This window comes from Prionailurus viverrinus, chromosome C1 (genome assembly GCF_022837055.1).
Source record: "Prionailurus viverrinus isolate Anna chromosome C1, UM_Priviv_1.0, whole genome shotgun sequence".
Taxonomy (NCBI): Eukaryota; Metazoa; Chordata; class Mammalia; order Carnivora; family Felidae; genus Prionailurus; species Prionailurus viverrinus.
Genome location: NC_062568.1, coordinates 91,416,331 through 91,442,125, shown reverse-complemented (window position 1 = coordinate 91,442,125; position 25,795 = coordinate 91,416,331). Strand labels below are relative to the sequence as shown.

Below are 25,795 nucleotides of genomic sequence, written 5' to 3'. Positions count from 1 at the left end.
TGGCGTGTGTTTGTTTCAAGCCTGTGTTGTTATTAATCCTGTTACAAATGATAATGCTTTCCATTTACAGGCTTGCTGTCTCAGAGGAGTTTTATGTATTGCATACTAGACCCTGCTGGGTGATTAAGCCACTCACTCAGCATCTTACAGGCCACTCGAGGACTATTTGCTTATGGCAGACTACTGCACTTCTTGGAGCGTTTGCTGAGTGGCGCATTCACTGGTGGTTATGGCTCCTTGGGAAGGGAGTGTCCTCGGGGCCTAATGCTTTGGGGGTTGAGGCCCAGAGAGATGGGGCTCTCCTTCTGATTCTATCCCTTTATCTTTCCTACATCATTAGAAGCTTCTTTGTGGGGCAGGGGCAGGACTGTGGCTTTGTTTTTAAGGTCTCTTATCCCATAGGGGAAAAAATACGGGAAACCTTTAAAAAACAAGAGGTGGTTATCTCAGTACTTTTGTAAATAAGAGGAAGACATAGCATTTTCCACTCCGTGTTAAAGTTTCAACCTAGAAGACAGAGAGACCTGCTGGCTAATTAAGGCAGTGAGGGTAAGAAGGAAGAATATGGGACACATGAATGGTGGGGGGATGGACAGATATGCAAGAGAGCTTCCGAGGGGCAGTTTGCCCACTTCTGTAGTGTTTTAAGACACAACCCTTCCAAGCTCTGAAATCCATGTGGCCCTTTCAGAACTGAAGTAGGGAGGCTGTGACTGATTACCTAAGGAACTCGTGCTATCATTGCCCGCCCTTTCCCCAGGCTCCGTGCTTGACCAGTCCATGCTGCGACTGGACGTGCCAGGCAGAGGGCAAAAGCAAGTCTCATCTGGGGAGACTGGAAGCCCAGCAGAACCCCCATTCCACCTGTCATGGGAGACAGGAAACCCAGTGGCTCCACTGGTTGGTTGGCGTGTCCCCGCAGCTGGCACAGATCTCAGTCAGTGGCTCTGATTCTCAGGCTCAGTAAGATGACCCTTTCATCTGAAGTCGGCTAACAGTGATCACACCCCTCAGACTCTAAAAAAAAAAAATTTTTTAATGTTTATTCATTTTGGAGACAGAGGCAGCATGAGTGGGGGAGGGGCAGATAGGGAGGCACAGAATCCAAACCAGCCTCCAAGCTATCAGCACAGAGACTGATGTGGGCTTGAACTCATGAACTGTGAGATCATGACCTGAGTCGAAGTCGGATGCTGAACCAACTGAGCCACCCTGGTGCCCCAGCTCTCCTCAGACTCTAAATCTAACCCAAGAAAATGGCCGAATACGAGCTCTCTCCAAGACCTGTACATTTTACCAAGTCAGAGGTAGATCTTTTGCAAGCCACTCTGACAAATGTGCTGTCATACCCTCACTAATGAGGGGTGAGGCAATCCAGGCAAATGAAACTCCTTGCTCAAGTATGACCGAGAAGCCTCTTTCTACATCTAAGTTTGATTCTGATCATTGTTTATGAGGGTCCTGTGTGAGGCTATCTTGGCCATGTGTGGCCTTTCCTGGTGAGTAACCGCATCCATTCTAAACAGGGAAGGACTTTTTCCTCAAAATGCTAAAGTTTAGGGATAACAGTGGCTCAGATTGAAGAGGCCGAGTGTGATATTTCTGTCACAATGACAGCCTTGTGTTTTGGGTTAGTCCCACAGGATGGGAGCCCTCTTTTTAGCCCTTATTCTAATTCTGTGATGGGAGATGCAGGGGTGGGTTAGGACGTGTACTGACTTTGTTCGGGACTTTTAGAACTTGGCAGGCAGCCTCTGGGAGAATCCCTTCTTTCTCTGCCACCTGGGCATTTCTCTTGCCTGGACAGCTGTCTCCACCACCACACTGGCCCAGGCCACTACCACTTCTTGCCTGCAGGATGCAGTGGTCTCTGCCTCCATCTGTGTACACAGCATCCACAGAGAGCTTTTGGAAATGCAAACCAGATCACTGCCATCAGCCCACAGCTCCTCTCTCCCTCTGAGAGGCAGCCTGTCGAGGCGGTTGAGGGCTTGAGTGCTGAAGTTGGTTCAGCTCTGTTCTAATTTTCACCAGCTGGGTGACATAGAGCAAGTTAATTAACCTCTGTCCTCATCTGTGGAGATGATGATGCTATTAGAACCTGCATATGAGTGGTTATAAGGATTACATGTTTATTGGAGTATTTAGACCAGTGCTGAATGTTAGTTAGGTTTATTGTTAGGATTCTGCCTAAAATTCACAGCATCCTTACAAGCTTAGACTCCATCTCATGCTCTTGATGAAGCCTATGGGGTACAGCAAGATCCAAGGCCAGGCAGCTTCTCTAGGCCAGTTACTCCTGCTTCCTTCTGAGTTTTCTACCCATGCTGGCTTCTCTAAAGCACCAGGCTTTCTTCTTCCCCAGGGCCTTTGCACAAGCTTGACCTCTGCCAAGAATGTTTGCTTCCTTTCCTCTTTTCTTGGTCAACTCCTGCTCCTCCTTCCTATGCCAACGTAATTGCTTCTTCCTCAGGGAGGCCTCCCTGGATGACTGAGGTGAAAATAGGTCCACATCATTCTCTGTGGTATCCTTCCCCACCCCCATTCTTTTCTTTCATAGTGTCTGCCAAAGTTGGTAATTCTGTATTCATTTGTACGTAGGGTTGCTTGATCTTCAAGCTCTCCTGTGCTTTAAGCTCAATGAAGCCAAGGATGGGCCTACAGCACCCAGCACAAGCCTGGCTTAGGGCCTGCACTACTCCCTAACTTGTGATGAATGAGTGCTCCTACCCTAGCTGGAATTGTGAGCTTCTTTCCTGGACCCTCTGTTGTTGTAGGACATGGTGTTTATTTGCAGAGACCTTTCCAAATAACATTTCTAGGTCATAGGTCAGCCGTGAGACCAGGAGATAGAGCTTAGTGGTTCTCAAACTGTAGCATGCATTAGAAACACCTGGAGGGCTTGTTAAAGCACAGATTGCTGAGCCCACCCCCACAGTTCCTGATTTTGTAAGCATGGTGTGGGGCTCTAGAAGTTGCATTCCTTTTTATTTTTTATTTTTTTATTTTTTGAAGTTTATTTATTTATTTTGAGAGAGAGGGAGAGGGAGACAGAGAAAATCCCAGGGGAGGAAGGGTAGAGAGAATCCCGAAGAGGTTCCACACTGTCAGCGCAAAGCCCAACCATGGGGTTAGAACTCATGAACTGTGAGATCATGAGCTGAGCCCAAATCAAGAGTCGGACACTGAACTGACCGAGCCACCCAGGCGGCCCTAGAATTTGCACATCTGATAGGTTTCCAGGTGATGCTGGGGCTGCAGGTCTGGCGGCCATGCTTTGAAAACCACTGCTAGGGGAACTCCAACAGTGCCCAGAGGCCTGCTAGGTCATGGAAGGTCACGGAGGGAATAAAGGGCTAGGAGAAAAATAAACAAGCTGGCTTGTTATGGGCACTTCAGGTAAGTTTGTCCTACTTCCTGCCATCCTCACTGAGCATAATTCTCTGTGCGGTTAACAACCTCAGAGTGGGAACACCTGCTCTTCCTACTTCTTTTATTGCTTGGGTGGTCAAATGCAGGGGCTCTACGGGTTTGAGGTCTGGGATCCCTCAGGAGAAGAATGTTTTAAAGGAGCTTGTTGTAATCATGCTGTTAAGACCCCAGAGCTAGGACCCCAGGGGTTTGATTGAAGCTAGATTTAGCATAGTTCTCGACGGCAGCTCCTTCTGCGGCGTGTTCTTGCAGAAACGCGCCTTGTGAAGGACACTTGAGTGGGCCCTCTCGGGCTCCTCTTCACTGACTGAGAGCGACAAGAAAGCTCTTAGTTTGCAGTGGTCCTAGAATAGGTAGGCACTTTCCAGAAGCATGATCTCCTTCCTCATCATCACAGCCGCCATGCTGTGTTCATGGCTTTCAGGGGCTTTCATGGGCCCCAGGGGCAACTTCTCCCCCCGTGTCGGAGCGGGGGACTGGTGTTGCCGCAGCCAGGCCTTTGGCGTCAGGTACATCCAGGTTTGACGTCGCTCCTGTGGATATGCCTTCAGGTAACTAGCGTCTCGGTCTTTCCTGGCTTATAAGATGGGGATGATGCTACACAGGGCAGCTTATGGTGTAGGGGTGAAAGCAAAGGAATCAAGTTGAAAAGGCTTGCCACTACTTCACTGCTGTGACCCCGAGCAAGGTTGAATGTTCTGTAGTCTCCGCATCACCCTTCATTTAGAATGGTACTTGCCTCTTGGGGTTCTTGGGAAGATGACATACTTGGGAGAGCTGGTGGGATCCAGGGCAATCTGTAGTTGAGATAATGGTGTTGTGCCGACGTTGAATGCTTGGTTTTGAGAAACGCATTGTGGTTGTGTAAGATGTTCACGTTAGGGACTCTGGACAGTATACAGGGAATCTGTACCGTCTTGGCAACTTTTCGGGAAATGGGGAATTATTCCCAAAGGAAAAGTGTATTTTATCTTAACATTTATTCATTTTTGAGAGAGCGTGTGAACGGGGGAGGGGCAGAGAGCGAGGGAGACAGAATCCGAAGCAGGCTCCAGGCTCCTAGCTGTCAGCACAGAGCCCCACGCGGGGCTCGAACCCACGAGCTGTGAGATCATGACCTGAGCTGAAGTTGGATGCTTAACCAACTGAGTCACCCAGGTGCCCCAAGGAAAAGTATATTTTAAAAAGTGTGAAGCATCCAGCAAAGTGCTTGGGATTTAATAAGATCTCAGTAAACGGTAACTCAAAGGGTCATTTTAACCAAAGCGTATTGTCTGGCTGACTACTTTACAAATGATATATTAGGGGGCACCTGGGTGGTGCAGTCAGTTAAGCATCTGATTTCGGCTCAGGTTCGGTTTGTGAGCTCGAGCCCCGCTTTGGGCAAGCCCCACTGCTCTGTCTCCACCCTCACTCATTTGCATGCTCTCTCTCGCTCGCCCCCCCCCTCGCTCGCTCGCCGCCCCCCTCGCTCGCTCGCCGCCCCCCTCGCTCGCTCGCCGCCCCCCTCGCTCGCTCGCCGCCCCCCTCGCTCGCTCGCCGCCCCCCTCGCTCGCTCGCCGCCCCCCTCGCTCGCCGCCCCCCCCCTCGCTCGCCGCCCCCCCCCTCGCTCGCCGCCCCCCCCCTCGCTCGCCACCCCCCCCTCGCTCGCCACCCCCCCTCTCGCTCGCCACCCCCCTCCCCCTCTCTCTTTCTCCCCCTCCCTCCCTCCAAAACAAAACACAAATGATATATTAGTTTTCTACTGCTGCTATAATAAATTGCTAACGAGTAGCTTTAAATACCACAGATTTGTTAATTTAGGGTTCTGGAGGTCAGAAGTCCAAAACAGGTCTCATGGAGCTAAAATGAGGGTGTCAGCAGGGCTGCATGTTTCCTGGAGGCTCTGGGGGAGACTGTTTTTTCCAGCTTCTAGAGGCAGCCTTGTATTCTATGCCCCATGGCTCCATCTTCGAAGCTAGTAATCAAATCACTTTGACTTCTGCCTTCATCGTTATATCTGCTTCTGACTCTGACCCCCCCCCCTCCCTTTTTTAAGGACCTTGTGATTACATCTGGCCCATTTGGATAATCCAGGATAATCTCCTTTTAAAATCCTTAACTTAATCATATCAGCAAAGGCCCTTTTACCTTGTCAGGTAACATGTTCATAGGTCCTGGACAGAGATATCTGTGGGGGAGCATTCTGCCCACCGCAAGTGGTACCTGCTCTTTGATTTCCTTGGGTGAAGTTTATGTGCAGGGGGCAGAGAAAGGAGCTTTGCTCTCCAGCTGTTTACCTTGGAGGTGTGAGCTCTGTGTGGGTGGGTGCCAAGGGTTCAGGCCACTGTTTAATGTCTGTAGATGTGTGTGATGCACAGCTGAGCGTAATGTTACTGAGTGTCCATACGGTCTGTCCGTATGCTTGACTTGTGGGCTTGATACTTTTGGGCACAGAAACGGGGATGCCAGGTATGTCTTAGCAGATCATGCTAATGTATGTTCTGTTGAGTCTGAAAGCTGATAACCCCAAACCCCTTCTAAGCACGGGTTGTGGGTCATAGATGAGACTGGATGCCACACTCCCTTAGTTCCTTGTTCAAGTCCCTTTTCCTACTGCTTCTCTTTCTCTTTACCTGCCCCTCTGTCCGTCCGGGCTGTCTAGCATGGAAGCCACTTAGCACCGTGTGTTTGACTGTTGAGTACTTGAAATGCAACTCATCTGAATTGAGATACGCTGAAAATAGAGAATACACATCGAATTTTGTGAGGTGAATGTGCTAACCACTATAACTAGGGACACAAGAATACACACTGAATTTTGAAGACAGTGTGAAGAAAGGAATGTGAACGAGTTCATTAATGATTAATATCAATTACATGTTTTACAATACTTTGTCTACGTAGGGTTAAATAAAATACGTTATCAAAATTAATGTCACCTGTTCCTTGTTACTTTGTAATGTGGCTTGGAGAACATGTAGACTTACATATGTGGCTCCTATATATTTTTTGGACAGTGCTAGCCTAAATTCTGCTACTCGATGGTCTGTGTATGAAGGGTCCCCGTTATTTCTGTCCGTGTCATGTAAAGCCTTCCCCAGAACTTCTTTCTTTCTTCCCTTCCCCCCTCCTTCCACCCTTCTCTTTGTCTTTTCTCTTCTCTTTCTCACTCCACACTCCTTTTCTGTTGGCTTGCAAGGAGCCTGCTAAATGAATCCGTGGAGTTGGGAGTGTTAAATCATTTGAATCATGACAAGGTTGCTCAGAGAGAAAGGTGGCTGGTGCTTTACGCTGGCTCGCGATGTCAGGAAGTTTATCATTATTTGCAGCTCACGATTCTTCCTCTTTACTTCCTAGAAGATTCTGGGTTTTTTGTTTATCTATTTTGTTTTAGTTGGGGGTGGTAGCATTTTTTTTTTTTTTTTTTTTAAGAGCTCCCTCCTTCTCTCAACTGTGCCTTGAAAATAGCTGCTCTGGAGAAGGGCAGTGGTCTCGTGCTCGCAAAAGGGCCGCAGAATCATCTGGGGAGCGAAAATGCAGATTCCTGAGCTCTGTGCTGCTGAGTTTTGCCCAAAATGAGGCTGGATTTACACCCAACAATTTGGTAAGCACATGTGTCCAACTGGTGTGGCCATACAGCCCAGGCTAGCGTGGTGTGCCTCAGTTTCCACTCCTGCAAAGTGCCCACTGGTTTGCCAGAGCCGCTGGTGCGAAATACTGATGAGGAGGGGCACCAGCTGTCCCTGGGGACGGGGTTGGGGGGGAGGGGTCGGCCAGTGTCCTGGGGACACAGGTGACCATCCCTGCTCCCTAGCACCCAGCATCTGAAGATGGCTTGTCAAACCTGAGACGTCATTCTTCATTAGCACTCAAGTGAGAGGTCAGCGAAAGGGCACACGGTCAAGAGGGGCCAGTCCCGAGGTGATGAGCGAGAGCTCTGTGGTGAGACAGTTGGGGTGCACGTGCTTGGCTCGGCCACCTGTCAGCTGTGCGACTTTGTGAGGTTGTTCTGACTCTGTCGCAGTTCCTGCTTCGGCACGTGGTTGTAGCTCCCAAATGGGGCTGTCCTGGAAACTGCACGGGGGCCTTGGCGGGTAGGTGAGCGTCCAGCAACGCCGGCTGCTGCTCTGCTGCCCTGCAGCTTTCACTGATGTTCTCCGATACTTGTCGGGAGCGTCAGGCTTCCACCGGCCCGGAGGGTGCAGCTGACTTGGCCGTGTGAGCGAGCCCCACCTGCGAGCCCGAGGTGGGTGTGGGCCGGGGGAGAACAGAGAGAACCGGGCAGCTGGAGCAGGTGAGGCGGCCTGGGGCAGAGAGCTGCCTGCAGTACTCACAGATGTGCAGTGAGTTGGCGGGTCTTCAGAGAGATGGAGGCCCTTGTGAAGCAGCCTGGTTAGCTCACGCCCCTTGGATTCTGACAAGCTGTCCCGCCTAGGGCCTGCATCAGAGGGGAAGCTTCTCTCTGCACCAGATGACTTGGTAAGGTAAGAGCTCGTGTGCCCCAGCAAGCCCAGTGTGGTGAGCCTGCTGGGCCCTGCTCTGGTGGCTGGGGCTGGGCCTGGGAGCCCCCGGAAGAAAGTGAAGTCATTTTCCAGCTCTGTGCAGTAAGGCTGTGGCTGAGAGGACACGTATTTCTAGCGCGAACCTGGTTACCTGGTAACTCCTATAACTTCTGAGCGCTGGCCTCGTGCCCTTCCTCTACCCTCCAGCAATTGAGACCTGGGTCAAGGATTCCACCACCTCCCACCCGCGATGCCGCGTGGACCCCAGGACAGGACCTTGGAGGAGCAGAAAGAAACTAAGTAGCCCCTGGGGCCCTAGGTAGGCAGAGAGTAGGAGCTCCGGGCCTCCCTGTGCTCTGACTGCCCCTCTGAGTTTGCAAAACCTTGCAAAATGTATCTGAAAGAGTTGTATGTTTCTTCCCATTAAAGGGTATCCTCCTGGCTGGGACTGTCTTTAGTGAAGTTTGTAACATCTTATCCACCGGAATGTTCATTCCATATCTGTGAATATTTTTTCTCTCTGCACTTGGGGCTCTTTTTTGTTAGACTGGTTTCAATCACAGATTCATTTTTCAAAAAGTAACCAATAGTAGCAGTGTGTTTTCCATTCAGGAATGGCCTTGCTAGTGTTATGTGTAAATATGAGCAGCTATGAATATTTAGAGATTGACAAAGCTATAAAAATGAGGAGGCACATATTTGCCTTGAGGAAATGAGTCTCCTTGCAGCTCTCAATGTAATTTTTATGCATTCCCTGTGTGAGGACTCTGGCTCATGACCCAGGAGGTGGGGTTGTCAGCTGAAAGGCCGGACTGGTTTACGAGCTTAAAGAATGTGACCGGAAGGAGATGACAGATGTGAGCAAGGAGCACGATGGTTTTTTGGTTGGTTTTTTGTTTTGTTTCCTTTTCCAGTTGTGTTTTGTTTTGAATTAAAATCCTCTTTAGTAAATGCCATTAATTGAGCTGCTCACCATGTACTGGGAATTTCAGATATAGTCCCTCACTTAATCCTTAGACTGACTCTTTGAGGTTGATTATTTATCACATTTTAGGGATAAAGATACTGTAGCTTAGTGGTTGAATAATTTCCCCTGAGGTCCCACGGCCAGGATCAGAATAGAGTTGGGATTTGAACACAGGTGATTTTAATCCTTGTAACCATGTTGTTTCTATGCTACATGTCCCCCCCCCTCCCCCCCCCCCCGCCCTTTTAAATGTTTATTTTTGAGAGAGAGAGCCTAAGCAGGGAAAAGGGCAGAGGGGCGCAGACAGAGGGTCTGAAGCAGGCTGTGTGCTGATAGCAGAGAGCCCAATGAGTGGCTTGAACTCACAAACCGTGAGATCATGACCTGAGCCAAAGTCGAATGCCTAACCGACTGAGCACCCAGGCACCCCTCCTGTCCTCTGAAGGAGGCTTACTAATAATAGGAGAAAGAAGGGTAGAGTAACATTTGTTGAATGTCTACTGGGTGCTAGGTGCTTGGCTACGTGCTTTACCATTGTCTCGAACCCTCCGCGCTCCTGGGGGTAGGTACTATTATTACCTGGGTTTCACAGAAGGTAAAAGGGAGGTGTAGAGGTATTAGTGCCTTGCCAAGCAAGTGGTGGAGCTGGAATTCATGAGGCAGAGGCAGCCCAGAGTCTAGGCTCCGTCCTGCAGCATGGAGCCTCCATGGGCTTATGGTGAATAAACTGTGTATTGAAGGGTCTTAGTGGTCTGAGAATCCAGTCAGACTAATGGGCTTACAAGCATGGATTGGGGCTTTTTTCAGTGGATTATCAAATATTTGAGAAACATCGGTTTTGTGTAAGATTCTGAGTCTAACATGCTCCTCAGAGATCTGGAAAAGTATGACCTGCCCTGTTCTTGAGGAGCTGACATTCTGGTTTTGAATGTTACCACACACAGGAGGGAACAGCACTTCAGGTTTGGGAAAGTTTCCCAGAGTAGATGTTTGTGATGTGGGAGGGGTAAGTTGGATGTGTTGGGGGCGGGGAAGACATGGTGACAGGGAGAAGAGAGACTAGTGCCTTGTCTGCCCTGATTGAGGAGGGCGGACAAGGCCAGGGTTTGATCTTAGAAATGGTGGCCTAAGCCACCTTGTGAGACGGTGTGCGTGCGTGTGTGTGTGTGTGTGTGTGTGTGTGTGTGTGTGGAGGGGGGGTGGGTGTTCCTGAGGTGCATCTGGCAGGTTATCAGGAATGGATTGGGAGGGAGGGGGATGAGGCTGGAGAAGGTCCACCAGGTCACAAAGCTATTGTTGTGAGCCACTGAGCAGGAAGGGTTAATGCTGGAACTTTCATTAGGTCTTGTAATTCCATGGGCAAAGGTGAGTAATGCCCTGAAGACAGGCAAGGGTGGGCCTTACTGATATGACTGAGGCGAGAGAGGAACATTTATCCAGGATCAGATGATTTTCATAGGCTCTAAGAGAGGAATGTGTTAGTTTATCTCCCTTTCACTCCACAGGAAAAAATTGATTTGCATTTTTATTAGAAAACTCTCCACCTGGATTTCTTTTCCTAGCTCTACAGAGTTCCCATTCATTACTTTCTCATCGTGGTGAGAGAGGCCCAGGTGTGATCTGGAGTCTGGGACTGATAAGGGCAATTACCTGAAGGAGTTGGCATTGAAGGTGGCACGTGGACTTGGGTCCACCACTTTATAACCCATGTTGGCAGCCATGGAGACTGACTTGTCTTGGGCATATTGTGCAGATAGGAGGGAGCTTGGGAGAGGAAAGCAATGAAGAACTGACCAAGGGAAGAGCTGCTATGCTCAGTGCACTTGGAGGTTGTAATCCTCAAAGGTCAGGTCAGTGACCTTGATGTTTAACACTCTGTTTGCTGTACCCCAGGCTTTCTAATCTAATAGTAACCACCAGTATGTTCTAGGATCTTGGCCTAGATGGGAGCTGTACCCAGAGTTTCTCAAGTTTTTAATTCCTGGAAATCTTTGAAGTAAGTCCTTCCAGGTCAGATGTCACCACAGGGACAGAGGCTCTCTTTTCTAACCTTCTGTCAGACTTTGATTGTCACCAAAGGCTTGTCTCATTGCTAATTATCCAACTTTTAGTGAAGCAGTTGGGTGAGAGTGATTTGAGAAGTGGTGTCCTTGCATTGATTTCTTTAATCATTAGAAACAAGAGACCAAATTTGGGGATTTTGTCTTGCCAAGGAGGAATAGGGGAGATTAACTTCTTGAGAGAGTGTTTCAGTGAGGGTATACCTCAGGGACGCCCTTGTGCATGCGGCTGTGGTTGTTGCTGAGTCTTTCCTGACCTACAGTTGGTTAGCATGGTTATTCTCAAATGGAAGGGTTTATGATGATTGTTTCTTCTCATTTCTCTTCTCCGAGGCCTGTCCTTTATTTCTAAGTCTACAAATGACCTAACTTGTCATGGAATGTTATTCCTTAAAGGATGAGCTCCAAAGACCCATAGGTATGGCCACAGTTGGTCTGATGGTGCCCTTGATGAGTTCTATGGCAAACAGACTCAGTCCTCCTGCACACTGTTGGTAGGATATTAAATGAGAGCATGCCTTCTTAGAATATCTCTGCACCAGCACCACCCAGTAGTACTTTCTGCCATGACGGAGATGTTGTGTAGCTGAACTGTCCAATATGATAGCCACTAGCCACATGTGGACATTGGACCTTTGAAATGTGGCTGGTGTGTCTGAGGAACTGCATTTTTAATTTTATTTTGTTGTGATTGAATTGAGCCACATGTAGTAAGTGGCTACTATACTGGACAGGACTGCTTGAGACCATAACCAGAGATGACCGATCCCTGTGTTAGGACTTGGATATAGGTCTCAGTTGGGCAGGCTTGTCTGTGCAAGGAGGGTTAAGACACTGCATAGTCTAGTGGACATTAGTCTAATACCACAGAACTGTGACATTGTATTTAAATGTTGAGATGCAAACAAGACTTAGGTCAGTTGGAGCTAGAGTAGGCAGGGAAGTTTCTTAGAGGAAGATGGCATGTCTGTAGTTTTCAGGTCTTCTGGAATAATGTCTAGGCAGCCATAAGTGTTCTATTTACTCATGCTCTGGGGAAGTGGTGTGGAATGGAAGATTCCAGGCTTGGGAGCTTGACAGATCTGTGTGAAGATAGTGGTCACTTAAGCAAGCTAGGTAGCTTTCTGAGCTTCAGTTTCTTCATCTGCAAACTGTGTATAATTGTACCTCAAAGAGCTGTGGTTATGTTAACTTATACAAGGTACCTGGTGTCTTGGTACGTAGCAGGTTCTCAGTTAATGTAGACATTATCCTAGAAAATAGGAGTAGCATGTATGTGCATACTGAAGCTGCATGTTGAGCCTGAGTTTATGCTCCTTTTTATCCTCTGTAGAAGGTGACCTGCCTATTCAATACCTATTGAGCTAGGAGTCCTGAGACTGTTGTAGAGAGTCTAGAAAACACAAGGATGGGAAGAGACAGTAATATACAGAGGGACCCTTGGAAAATTGAGAATTGTAGTGTGATAAATCAATTCATCTCTGGGGTCAGTGGTAAGGGCACAGGTTTATTGGTGCATATTGCAGTCTTCAGAACTCTGGCCTTTATTTTCCTCCCCTTCTGGAGGAGTAGTCAGTGGAGTTTACAGCTTAAACACTCTGGGTTTCTGGGCATTTATTTGCATGGCACCTTAAACACATCCTGGAGACAATTCCATTATCATTTCCTTATCTGCATTCTGTGTTTACTTGAACATGAGGTTGATTTAGTATCTTACAAGAACTGAACACTGTCTTGCAGACATCATTAATCTAACCTTTCTTATCCAGCATAAGTGTGAAATTAATCAAAAAGGAAAGGGAAACTAATAATATGCTGGTATTCACAATTCATCAGGAGACCTCACAACAAGTATGAAATTAACTTCTCCAAATTAATACACATATCAACAAATTAAAGGTAGGGGAAAGGATTATTTATTATTTAGGAAATGCTCCTTAATGCTTCCTGCTTTGACAATTAGTTAGATGATGGGTGTTGTCTGGTGATAGCTGTTGAGTATTGTGAGGTTACCTTAGGACCACAGAATGCATTAAATCACCTCCCCAGCCCCCATATTTCACTTAAATAAATGAGATACAGCCGGATGGCTAACGTGTACTTGTTTGATGTCAATTGGAAAAGGTGTGCCCAAACACTTGGAGTTTTGATTTCTATTTACAATAAGCTAAATTTGATCCTGGGTGCTGTGTTTCCTTGTTATGACATGTGGTATGATCACTTTCAAAGGATACATTATTGTGAACACATTATGGGAAAGAATGGAGTGTTATAATTATAACTCTCTATTACAGCTTTTGCTGAGGTTGATAAAGGACAAGCTTTTGTTACTGAATTGTTCCTGTAATTACAGCAGAAATAACAGGCAGCAGTCACCTTTCATTAGGGGTGGGCAAGAAGGATCCTTACTATTTAAGTGATCACATAAGGTGCTGAATGAATCATCATCAGCCTCATCATGAAGAAATAAAAATAAATGGAACAGCTGACATCATCCTATAGCAGGTTTTATGGATCCAAGAAATGCCAGATAGTTGAAGGAAAAGAGCTGTATGTTCTGATGCCCCAGCCCATGTGTTAATATCCTATTGGAAGTGGTTCTTAAACTTGAGCCAGCATCCGACTCTCCTGGGCCCCAGCCTAGTGTCTCTAATTCAGTAAGGGTGTGGTGAGGTCTGAGATTTTGCATTGCTAGCTTCACAGATGATGTTGATATTGTTGATTTGAGACTGCGTGTTGAGAACCTTTGGGCCAAAGGACAGAAACAGGTGTAATTTGGGGAAGGTTCAAGCAACTGAATTCCAGGATTAATTCCTTAGTGCCTGTTAAAATAATCTTGATGAAAATACTAATCACTCTTGGGGATGGTGTGCAAGCTTTGTCAAGGGATTCTGCTCTTCCTGACTTTGTGAGTGAACCATAAAAAACAGGGGCAAACCTAGATAAATGGTGTCCCTGGCTCTCCCAGCCCACTGTCCTCATGTCTTGGTAAAATCTTGGATAAATGTGTTTTTTTTAACATTATTTTATTAAAAATATTTTTTAATGTTTATTTCTGAGAGAGAGAGAGAAACAGAATCCGAAGCAGGCTCTGCACTGTCAGCTCGGAGCTGGACACAGGGCTCAAACTCACAAACCATGAGATCATGACCTGAGCAGAAGTTGGATGCTTAACCAGCTAAGCCACCCGCGTGCCCCTGAATCTTGGATAAACTTTGATGGATACAAATACCTCTAGAATTCAAGTTACCTATGAATTCTCAAGTTGCAAGGTTTGAATTTTTTTTTACTTGTCCATCAAACACATTTTACCTGGGGACCATCTGGAGGAGAACAGTCATTTTAACTAAGGGTATTGCAAGTCCCCGGTCACTGAATCATTGTTACTGTCACACCTGCCGTGCAAAATAGCTGTTAGCAAAATGAAAATCTGATGTAACCAGCATTACGAGAGGCTGTGGTTCCAGGCTTCTTACTGGTTCTAGAGCTGCCTTTTTTTTATTCTATGAATGATCGTTCAGCAGTAGCAGCCACAGCGGTAAGAATCCCTAATATTTGTGGAGGGTTCCCTGTCTGTCTGAGGTGGTAGCTGTGGTTCTGGCTGTGTTGTGTTAGCTCAGATGAATCCCACTGCCGTTCTGTGAATGAGACACCATGATCACCTCTGTTCAGACACAAGAAGATGGAGACTGAGAGAGCCACTTGGTGGTCCTCGCACAGCTTGTGAGCATTGGACTTCTCTCTTTGAGTCCAGGCAGCATGAGCAATGTGGGGCAGATTTAGATTGGACTGTATTTGGGGGGAAAGTTTCAGTGGCATTGCGATGAGAGGCCTCCCTGAAATGGAAAGGTGCTAGAAAGTTTTGAAGTATGTTGCAACCAAAAGTATTTAAGGTTAAGGTTGTGTAAGTTCTGATGTCAAGGATCGCTTTAGATCTTTGTAACTGTGCAAAATTTCACTGTGTGGTGAATTTAGCTGCCCTGCCCCACATAAGATGAAAGCCATTTGAAGCCAGCATTGCCATTGTGGTTTTGTTTTGTTTTGTTTTTTTGCTATGTGACTATCTGATATTATCTGATATTTGATCAGGAAGATTGAATGATAAAAGCTTATAAACATGCTTATGATTCTCTCGTGGGTACCAGTAAGTACATCTTATCATTTGAAATGATTTCTGTAGGCATGAAGATACTTTGGACAGAGCCATACGCTCCCTTCAACTATTTTCTCACATGAGTACATGTATGGAACAGCGTTGGTGCTGTCCGTGAGCCACCTTGGCTTATTAACCTCCAGGAAAGGAGACAGGGAAAGACTGTTTTGAGCTATGTCCACAGTTGTTTGGCATCACGATTCTGAGACATGGAGAGACATGTTCATAGGGAATAAGACGGTGAAAAACTTGAGTGTAAACTTGAGAAGGGGATCAACCCAGAAGATTCTGGTGCAGAAGGACATGAGGGGCGAGGAGGTGTGAGACCCCTAGGTCTGGAATTGGCCACCATCGTCATTTGTTACTGGATCCAAAGGAGATTCTGTCGTGGTGATTCTCAAACATGCAAGGGAAGGGGGTGGGAGGCAAGAAACTCCAGGGAAGATTCCTTATAGAATACCACCCTAGAGTGCAGAGCTGGTCAAGTAGGGTATTTTGCTACCCATTTGTAATCTCTTTTATCCAAAATAACAAATCATGGGGTTAATGTTGGTTGAAAATGGGATTCCAGCTTTTCCTGGCTACTTTTTCACTGACTTTGTCACCACCTTTTTCTTTTTAGATTGAATTGAAATCCCATGATGCTTTACAAATGCTCTCCTAATTTAGGTGTAATTAAGAAAGGGAGGAAAATCAAAGCGTGAGCCCAAGAAGAGAGTGAGGGAGCCTATTAATACCCAGAAAACAAACGTGTGGGTGAAATCTTGATGAAGCTGTAAAGTGCTGCTGTTCTGATAATGTGGAAGGAGAGGGGTGCCTGGGTGGCTCAATGGGTTAAGCATTAGACGCTTGGTTTCAGCTCAGGTCATGATCTCATGGTTTGTGAGTTTGAACCCTGCATCAGGCTCTGTGCTGACAGTGCAGAGCCTGCTTGGGATTCTCTCTCCTTCTCTCTCTGCCTCCCCACTGCCCATTCTGTCTCTCTTTCTCAAAGTAAATAAATAAACTAAAAAACAAAATGAGGAAGGAGAAAGGACTTCCTTCCATGTTTTCTTGATCTAGAGACCTAACTAGAAGTGACTATAAGTTCTCATTAATGTTTTACTTATTTAGCTCCTCAGCAAATGATAATTTAAGATGAGTTGAACATGAAAGTTTGCTGAGGATAGGAATGAATGGCCCTTTGGTTTCATAGTGACCATGAATTTTGCTAATGATAGAGCCAAGGGTAATGCACTCGTTTTCATAGGACTTGAGGAATAGCTTGTCTGATGCTTAAGGGTAAATCAAGGTTGAGTTTTTAGTTAATGTATTATCAAAGAAAAATTCAGATTTGAGAGCATTGAACTTTTTGTGGGGGGGAGGAGGCACATCACGCACATTTAAAAAATCATACAGTCTTAACTGCTCGATCCCAGCCCTCACTCGGAAAATTGCCCTGTAATGCACCAGTTGAGATGTTGATGAAAACAGACAGAAAAGAGCAAAAACACAGAAAGTAGGCCTTTATCATTTAGGTCTAAGGCACATGGATATTCATTTTGCTAGCTTATGCCACTACACATGATTGAAGGGGTTTTGATATTGACCAAAATGCTCAGGATTGTTTTCTGAAAATACATCTTGATGACGGGACTTGGTGGAATTAGCAGCTTCTTTGGTTTCACAGTATTGCATCCTTATAAACTGTTCTTTCACCTCAGAGCTGTGTCCAAATGGAGACTGATATAAAAAGGGGGCCACACAATCACTGACATTGACAGAGTGCTTTCTAACCTTCCATCCTTCCTTTTTTTTTTTTTTAAATGGAGTCCACTTAAAAAATTTTTTTAATGTTTATTTGAGAGAGTGCATGCAAGTGGGGGAGGGGCAGAGAGAGAGAGAAGACAGAGGATCTGAAGCAGGCTCTCTACTCTCAGCACAGAGATGTGGGGCTCGAACTCCTAACCATGAGATTATGACTTGAGCCGAAGTCGGCTGCTTAACTAACTGAGCCACCCAGGTGCCCCTGACCTTCTGTCCTTCTTCAGTAAACATTTCTGAGGTAGGACTGATGGCTGGAGTTGGTGGCTTGGAATGACAGCTGGTCGAGCCTCTTCCAAGTGCCCTGGCACACAGCTGTCTGGTATTGCTCAGAGATCATTGACACACAGGTGTTAATGCTGCGAGGGGTAGTTGTATGCTGTAGACCATATAACAATTTTGATGTAAAAGATTTTGATTTAAAAAATAACCAAACTCAGGGGCGCCTGGGTGGCTCACTTGGTTAAGCATCCGACTCTGCATTTCGGCTCAGGTCATGGTCTCACTGTTCATGAGTTCAAGCCCCCCCATTGGGTTCTGCATTGTCAGTGCAGAGCCTGCTTGGGATTCTCTCTCTCACCCTGTCTCTGGCCCTCCCCTGATTGTACTCTCTCTCTCTCTCTCTCTCAAAATAAATAAATAAACTTAAAAAAATAGCCTAATTCAGACATTTTGTAGCAGAAAATGATGCATCATGTTCTTCCATGAGGTTCTTCAGTGGTGAAGCAGTTGGTTAGTCTTAGAATACTTCTGGGCAGTCCGCTTGAAGATGGGTCTGTGCAGCATGGTTTTTATTTTTTCCTTCCTCCTCCATTCCCCCTGTCTCCTTCCCTCCCTCACTGTTGAACTATTTCAGTTTTCTAATTCTCTGCTGACAAATTCCAGGAATATCAGAAACATGCAGTATATATCTGTTAAAGGACATGTACCCCCCCTTTTATTTTATAAAGTAATATTATAGAGGGAAAATACTAGCTTTATCAGAAGCACATAGATCTATTTCTAAAATGCTTTTCACTCTTTTTTTTTTTCTTCTTCTTCTTGAAGGTGAAGTGGCTACAAGTAATCTGTTCCATTTGAATGAACAGGCATGTAATTCAATTGGGTTTATCTTCTATTGCAAACTCTTTAGTTTTTGGTAATAGAGCTATCTGTTTTAAAAAATGTGTGCATACATATATTTGGAACTGTGTGTGTATATTAATGCAGTCTAGTCTGGAAAGCATTAGAATTGGTAAAAGCTTGGGTTTAATGCCTCCTGAGATTTGGAGAAGCCCCATCATTGCCAAACATAGTCTTGCTCCTACTGAGCTAATAATGGATGATTTGGGGTCTTAACACGTGCGATCATACATTTTTTTTTTTTTTAATTTTTTTTTAGGTGAATGCCTTTGGGTGTTGAAGTGATTGGGCTTCCCAGCTGGCTATTTTTAGGCTCTTTTTGGGAGACTGTGTTGAAAGGCAACTGGGTTCCAAAATGGGAGAAATAAAGTCCATAGAAGGTCTTTGTCAACCTGTTGGCAATAGATCAAGTAGTTAAAGAGGAGAAACTTAACAGTGTCTTTGTCTTTGTGATTTCAGGAGTGATTACGGTTCTGAAGTGAGCATTGGAGGAGGATCCATTAGGCCATGTAAGTACTGAAGTAAGCAGATATTCATGTGGCCGATTACAGACCCAGGATATTTGCTGTTGGGAGGGAGAAGTGCAAATAGTTGAGTCAGATGTTAGCATTTGGAACTGTGAGAATATAGACACCTAGTCCCAAAGGGCTGAGAGGTGGCTTTGCTAGTGCCGCTCCAATCCTGAGGGGATAATCCTGAAGCCTCAACCTACCTGGTTAAGGCCTGGTGGAGCTTAATCTTTTGGGATAATTGGGTAAGGATATTTTAGCTGGTTAGAATTAGTCAAGTGACTAGAGCAGAAGTCCATTGATTATTTTATTCAGTCATTATCAAACACAACTTGATTTAGCTTGATCATGGCCGGTTACCCTGACATGGAATGGCTGGCTCCTTCAGAGCCAGTCATCCCAAACCTGACACAGAGGGTCATGGTGGGAATAGAAGTCAAACTGATGAATTGGACAGAATGATTCCTAAAGACTGCACAGTCTCCGAACTGTCTATATCAAGGAGCCATTGCTCAAGAAGTACATGTACTAAGTCCTCAGTTACGAACATATTTTATGGGGGAGGAAATGTGCTAAGTACTTTATTATTTGAACTGTCTGAATAGCCCGTAGCAATTAAAATCAGTGTCCAGGCCACCCTTGAGGGTTACCTTGATGAATGAGATGTTCGACTTGGGAGCAGAGTATTTGGATTTCACAGTCTGATAGGATTTGGGTGTCAAGGTTATGGGGCTAACAAAATGAAACATTAAACATACTTAATTCCTGTTTCTTTGATGTATGTGGGTCTTTGAACACACTTTGTCTCTAACAACATCACAGGGGAAAAAAATACCACAGTGGGGGGAAAAACACCCCAGCAACTCACAAGCAGACGAATGTCTGATAGGAATAAAAGCCTTAATGTTAGAGCTAGAAAATCATATGACCATGTGACTTTTATCAGAGGCTTCTCTCTAGCTGTCACCTTCAGAGTTTGTCCTGCGGGGAGGAACCAGAGAAACAAGAAGTGTCTCTTTTGGAACCTCAAAGGGATTCTGAATTTCTGAAGATGTGGAATTTTGTCTAAGATTAAATAGGCACATTTAATCCATCTCCCCCACCCCACCACATACACACATGACTTAATTGTAATGGGACTTCATTTCAGGGGCTGGACAACTGAACAGTGTATCTTCAGGAGTCTGTTTGGAAGTGAGTTTACTGCTGACAGAGCAGTTCGTTTACTGCCCTCTGAGACTTGGCAGGCATGGCAGCTGGGGGTAGTGGCTGACGTCCTGGAGACCTGGAGATGGGTCTGAGGTCCCTGATCCCCAGCTGCTGGGGCTTATGCTGTGGGAACGATGAAGATCTTTCTGCCTATCCTGTGCTGTGATCCCCTCCTCCCACCACCCCGTGTCTGTGTCTGCCCTTACCTCCTGCTCTCAACTGTGCACTCTGTGGGGTTGACAGCCTTCATGGAGCAGACAGACGTGTTGGCATTGTGTGGCAGCCCTGGGCTTTGTCTATCTGCCACCAAATATGTTGTCACCTTCCCTTTTGAGCCTGCCATATCTAGCTGCCTTTGAAGGAGGCCTGTTGGCTCCTTTGGGAATGACTACTGAAAGAGCAGCTGTCTGTCAGCCTCCTCCAGAGCCGTCGAATTGGGCTATTGTCAACCTGTTGTTGGAAGGGTTCCCAACACAGCAGACTTGGCTGGCATTGACATTTGTAACTGGGAAGCCATATCACAGATGAGTTTGCATTTCTTTTTTTTTCTTAAAATTTATTTATTCATTTATTTAGGGAAAGAGAGAGCATGCATAATCAGGGGAGGGACAGAGAGACAGGGTGAGAGAGAGAGAATGCCAAGAGGCTCTGCAATGTAAGTGCCGAGCCCGATGTGGGCTCAAACTCACGAACTGTGAAATCATGGCCTGAGCCGAAACCAAGAGACTAACGCTTAACCGACTGAGCCACCCAGGTGCCTGAGTTTGCATTTCTTATAATCCTTTTAAGTAGCCTTCAGAATAGGAAGCAGGTGACTTTCACACACTTAGGCACCTCCCAAGAGTGTGGACATTGTTGGGTCTTCCTGAAGGCAGAGAAACAGATGACCATTCTTCCCACACCATCTCCATTCTCACTTAGGAAGTAGTTGCCCTGGCTTTATCTTTATGTTGATGCGTAACCATATGAATCAGTTTAGGTCAGGCTCTTAAGAACAAATAACTGTTTAACTCTGATTACCACAGAGCCTGTGAAAAGAGAGGAAAACAGATGTCAGATAAGGCTTTTCAGGGGTACCTGGGTGGCTCAGTCGGTTAATCGTCTGACTTCAGCTCAGGTTATGTTCTGATGGTTGGTGAGTTCGAGTCCCACATCGGGCTCACTGCTGTCAGTGCAGAGCCTGCCTGGGATCCTGTGTCTGTCCCGCCCCACCCCCCCCCCCCCCCGGCCCCATCTCTGTCCCTGCCCTGCTCTCATGTTCTCTTTCTCTCTTAAAAAATAAGAAAACATTAAACAACAACAACAACAAACAAACTTAAAGGCTCTTCAGATGGGCCTTGTAGGTCCCATGCCTGGTTTTTTTAATGCCCCAATTTTTCAAAGAACCACCTTGTAACTTTCATTTCTTAAGAACTGACCTGAAGAGAAAGATACAGTGTTGGTGGTAAAAATAAAAACCAGAGCCACACCGGGAGATCTTGTGAACACATACAGCCAAATAAAGTGAAGAAGGTGTGAAGTGGAATCAGAATGCCTTTTACTTACTGTGGGTCTAGTAGACTGTAAATTCCTTGAGGGCTAGGATTGGCCTTAACTGTTCTTCTCAGCACTAGTGGCTGGCACAGCTCCTGGCCCATGGCAGCACAGCGAGCTGAAAGAATGAGTCTAAAGCGGGAAAGGTTTTTGGTAGAAAAAGGTGTGTGTTTTATTATTCCGGTAGTATAGACATGGAAATATGTTCATCAAATGAAGATTATGGGATTTCAAGTTAATGATGTTTTCCTGTTGGCGTCAAAGATGAGTAATCTTGGAAGAGGTGGGGGCTTAGATGGCAGGCCTGAGATGTGATTGAAATGAAACCCCTTCTCTGCCCGTGCTCAGATTTCTTTCTGCGGTTCTCAGGACATTAGTCATGTCTTAGGAAATGTCAGTGCCTGACCTTGGCTGTGTGCTGTGCAGCCAAGTCCAGTGTGTAGGTGGCTAGCCTGCCTGCAGTGGGGTAGGAAGAGACCCTTGAGCCAGCTTGATAGTGACCACAGGCTTTGGGAAGACTGGTACCTGAGGAATATCTGTCACCATCCTGGCCCTTTGCCTGTGGTGCACATTGGCTTCTCATTCCTCTCAGAGCCCAGCAAGTGCCCCAGAGATGGTAGGACTGCATGCCGGGTAGCCCCCGCCCAGTACTGATGGACAGTCATGGTGGATGAAACCCTGCTTCTCTCCCTGCCCGAGAGAAGGGACGGATGTGGCTGCGGGGGTAGAGGATGTGTCATCACCAGGGCACATGTGTAAGGGTAGAGCAGTTGTCTTCATAAGACATGCCTGGCTTTGACTGGACCTAATCACAATTCTTGGTCCCTGGCAAGAGCTTTCAAAACAATGTCATGTATCTTTCTCTGATTTTACCTGAAAAAAATAAAATGTTTAAGTATTTCAAGTATCCAGAGAAGTGCGGAGACTGAACTAAAACACTCAGGTACCCCCTCTACCCCTTCCTCACCGTATCTGGTGGCTCCCTTTCTGATCTCCTGATGACACATGTCTTAACTGTGAAAGGTGCTTCTGTTAAAATTACCATACTTCTGTCCTTGGACATTAAAAAAAAAAATTTTTTTTTAACGTTTACTTATTTTTGAGAGGGTGAGAGCGTGAGCAGAAGAGGGACAGAAAGAGAGACACAGAATCCGAAGCAGGCTCCAGGCTCTGAGCTGTCACCACAGACCTTGATGCAGAGCTTGAACTCATCAGCAGTGAGATCATGCCCCGAGCTAAAGTCGGACGCTTAACCAACTTAGCCACCCGGGTACCCCAAGTCCCTGGACATTTTTAAAAATGGGGTCTGCCTGGAACCTAGACCTGTAGCACCCCCCAGCATACCCACACTCTGAGGATGGTTGGTGCTATCTGGATCTACCCTTACCTGTGGTTTCCTTTGTTCATTCTTTCCTTATGTCCTTGCTATCAATTTGCTTTTCTCGCCGTTCAGTTTCAAGAAGATGTGTATGTGTTTAAATCCCTCTCCAGCTAGTTCAGGACTTCTTGGTTTTTGTTTTTTTTTTTGTTTTTTTTTGTAAGTTTGTTTTTTGAGAGAGACAGTGTGAGTAGGGGAAGGGCGGAAAGAGAGAGGGAGGCACAGAATCCGAAGCAGGCTCCAGGTTCCAAGCTCTCAGCACAGAGCCCAACGCAGGGCTCAAACCCGTGAACTGTGAGATCATGACCTGAGCTGAAGTCAGATGCTTAACCGACTGAGCCACCCAGGCGCCCCTAGTTTAGCACTCCCTTGTAACGGGCAATTCAGTTTGCTGCTTGGCACAGCTAATGCTGTCTCCACGTCCTATGGCCTTGCAATGAAGACTGTTCACTTCATCATACCTGGTGCCACGCACAGAGACGACTCACTCTGTTGAGAGCCTCTTAGGTCTCCCAAAGCCAGTATGTAATTTCCCATGTATGTCAGCCTCCCTGGAGGAGAGAGGTGATGGCCATTTTATTTTGTCCCTTCAGGCTTGGAGTGATGGATAGACAGCATCTGTGGGGCAGGCTGAGGCTCTCCCTCAGGTTAATTAACATGGGTAAGGCCCATGGGTAGGTTTCTAGTCATTTATTCTCTTACCGTGACCATTTTCTGGGACCAGAGTCCTGTGTTATTTTAGCTGTGTTGATTGATCATTCACTTAACTCTTCATTTTGATCAGAGCCTCCTGATAGCTTACAGGAATCAGTGCCCACAGCTCGTGTATCAAAAAGGCTTCTGGGAAGTTTGCCGCCACTTATCTAATGAGATACCATCTTGAGAGGGAGTGGGTGAGCGAGTTGCCCAGCCAGGAGGTTGGAGGACAACCCAGGTGAGGCAGGGAGGATTGGGGAAGGCCATGTGGGAACCCTGGGAATTGGGCTGAAGAGTTTGGGGGTTCTTGGTGACTGGAGAAACAGCGGTTTTTACAACTTCTAAATCATCATGGATTGGTACAACAAAAATAAATGATTAGGAAGTGAAATTAAAAGAAAAAGAAAAGAGAAGTCCAGAATACAAGACTTCAGTTTTATTAGTGGATTCAAAGCCAGAAAATTATCCTGTCACATTGCCATAAAAGCTTCCAAAACACTTACCCTCAAGTGTGATGCTTATTCTTTACACACTAAGTACTTTGTAGACTGGCCCTCCCTGCTCTGTGAACCCCCCACCCCCAACTTTGAGTAGCACTGGTTTAGGAGACATGAGTCTTAGTTCTGTACCTCATATGCTGGGAGGCCCACCTTTGCATCTCTGCCTCTTGGTTTTTATGCTAGAAGTTGAAAATTGGTTAGCACAGCACTGTTCTCCCCGACGGGAAACAGGGGACCAGGAACAGGTGCTTATTCCTGAGTCTCCCGCCCAAATGGGTTTCCTTGTAGAAATCTTTATAGAAGGAACATGCTGGGGATTATTTCATATGCTACTTTGGTCATCTTAAGCAGATGTCTGACAATTTCTTTTGGAAGGTATGTGTCCTGCATGAGGGACCTTCTGTAACAAATGAATCTCCCTTCATGTATGTGTGTGGCTGTGTGTGTGGTCGGTTTGCACCCAGTGTAAGTTTTTTCTAGTTCGTAGTTTTAGGCTAGTGGTGGTGGTGTGGGGTAATGATCCTTTTAGAAGTCATTTGGTGACCAAGACCAAATCGGTCCTGACATTGAAGACAGGCCCTTCCAGATGCACTCTGCAGGGATGTCTGTTGTAGTCTGTGGTTTGTGGGGAGCATGCAGCAGCCAGCCAGGTAGAATATTTCAGCCAGGCTTGGTAGCACATAGCCCCTTGCCATTCATATTCCATTACCCAGAATTCAGTCACCTGGCCCACCTTGCCAGAAAACATAGTCTAGCTGTGTGTTGGGGGAGAAGAGAACGTGGATTCACTGAGTAGCGAATGTTGTCCATAGCCTCCCTTCTCCCGATTCTCTGATTCACTTAGCAGAACCGTGTTCGCTGTTACATTCTTTTATCCACGTGAACTCATTTATTCCCCCTTTTATGCCTGCTCATGATGATGGTCAGGCATTACATTTTTATGCAGTGGGGTGAGAAACAATGGAAAGCAAAGAGAATGGAAGTTGCCTCAATTCACGGACAGTGATTACACAGGCTGCTGTCAGCAGCCAGGAATGACCAGTGCTGACTATGAGAGAACACTGGCTATGTGCCATAGGCCGCATTTGGGTTTTTTTCAATCCAGGTATTTATGAGTTGAGAGTAATGCTTAGTATTTAAAAAGTAAATAGCACTTAAGCAGAAGGAAACCATTGGTGCAGGGGCAGCCAGTAGCCCATGTTGAAAGGTGGCCGTGGTGATGTAATTTGATAAAAAGCTGAAGTAGCTCTAATGTTTCCATACGTACGCTTTTTCTTCCTGCAACAGTGAATTGAAAAGCGCACACACATGCAAGAAACCCCCAAACCCTGAACACTTTTATTTGCTCTCAATCCAGGGAAGCCAGAGAGTCAAAGTAAGGGAGGGGAGATTGTGGGAGGGTGCGGGGTGCAGGTGAGTATGGGGGGAGAGTCTGGGCAGAGTTGCAGGGCATAGCATCCTTCGGGAGCCTCTGTGTACTTGAGTGGCGGGAGAACTCGACTAGAAAAGTGAGTATGGAGGGGATGGATGTGGTGAGATACCAAAAAGGCTATCTGTGGCAATCCAGAGATTAGCAGTCAGGAGGTTGTCACACCCCTGGGGCTGCAGCATGGTGGGAGCTGGTGGTGGAATCACAAAGGTAACGCGGGGCCTTGTGGGAAGAGCTGCATCCATGGAGGAGATGACGCTGGGCAGAGACCCTGGCTTCCTCCCTGTGCTGCTCTCCTGGCTTCTGCTGGTGCCTCCCGTAGGCCAACCCTGCATGGAAACCAGATGGCAGTGGGCTTTGGGAGATGTGGTTTCCTAGCATATGTTGCAAAAAGGGCACGATGTGCAGAGAATGGATCTAAGAACAAAAAGGTGGATGGTTGCCACAAGGTATGTACCTCTTGGTGGAAAGGAAGGGAAATAAATAGATACAGTGAGAGATTGAGGGAAAGAAATAGGAG

General features: G+C 46.3%; 1 protein-coding gene across 6 annotated transcripts in view; it reads left to right on the top strand.

Moving 5' to 3' along the window:
- MGAT5 (alpha-1,6-mannosylglycoprotein 6-beta-N-acetylglucosaminyltransferase) overlaps positions 1–25,795 on the top strand; it is a 334,676-nt gene that overhangs the window by 28,449 nt on the left and 280,432 nt on the right. For 5 of the 6 annotated variants that reach the window (XM_047869764.1, XM_047869769.1, XM_047869763.1 and 2 more), the window contains exon 2: positions 18,481–18,530. The gene's annotated coding sequence lies outside the window, so the exon portion shown is untranslated. Of the gene's footprint in view, positions 1–14,196; positions 14,216–18,480; positions 18,531–25,795 lie in introns of those variants that run through there. The other variant, XM_047869767.1, reaches the window with a different exon arrangement.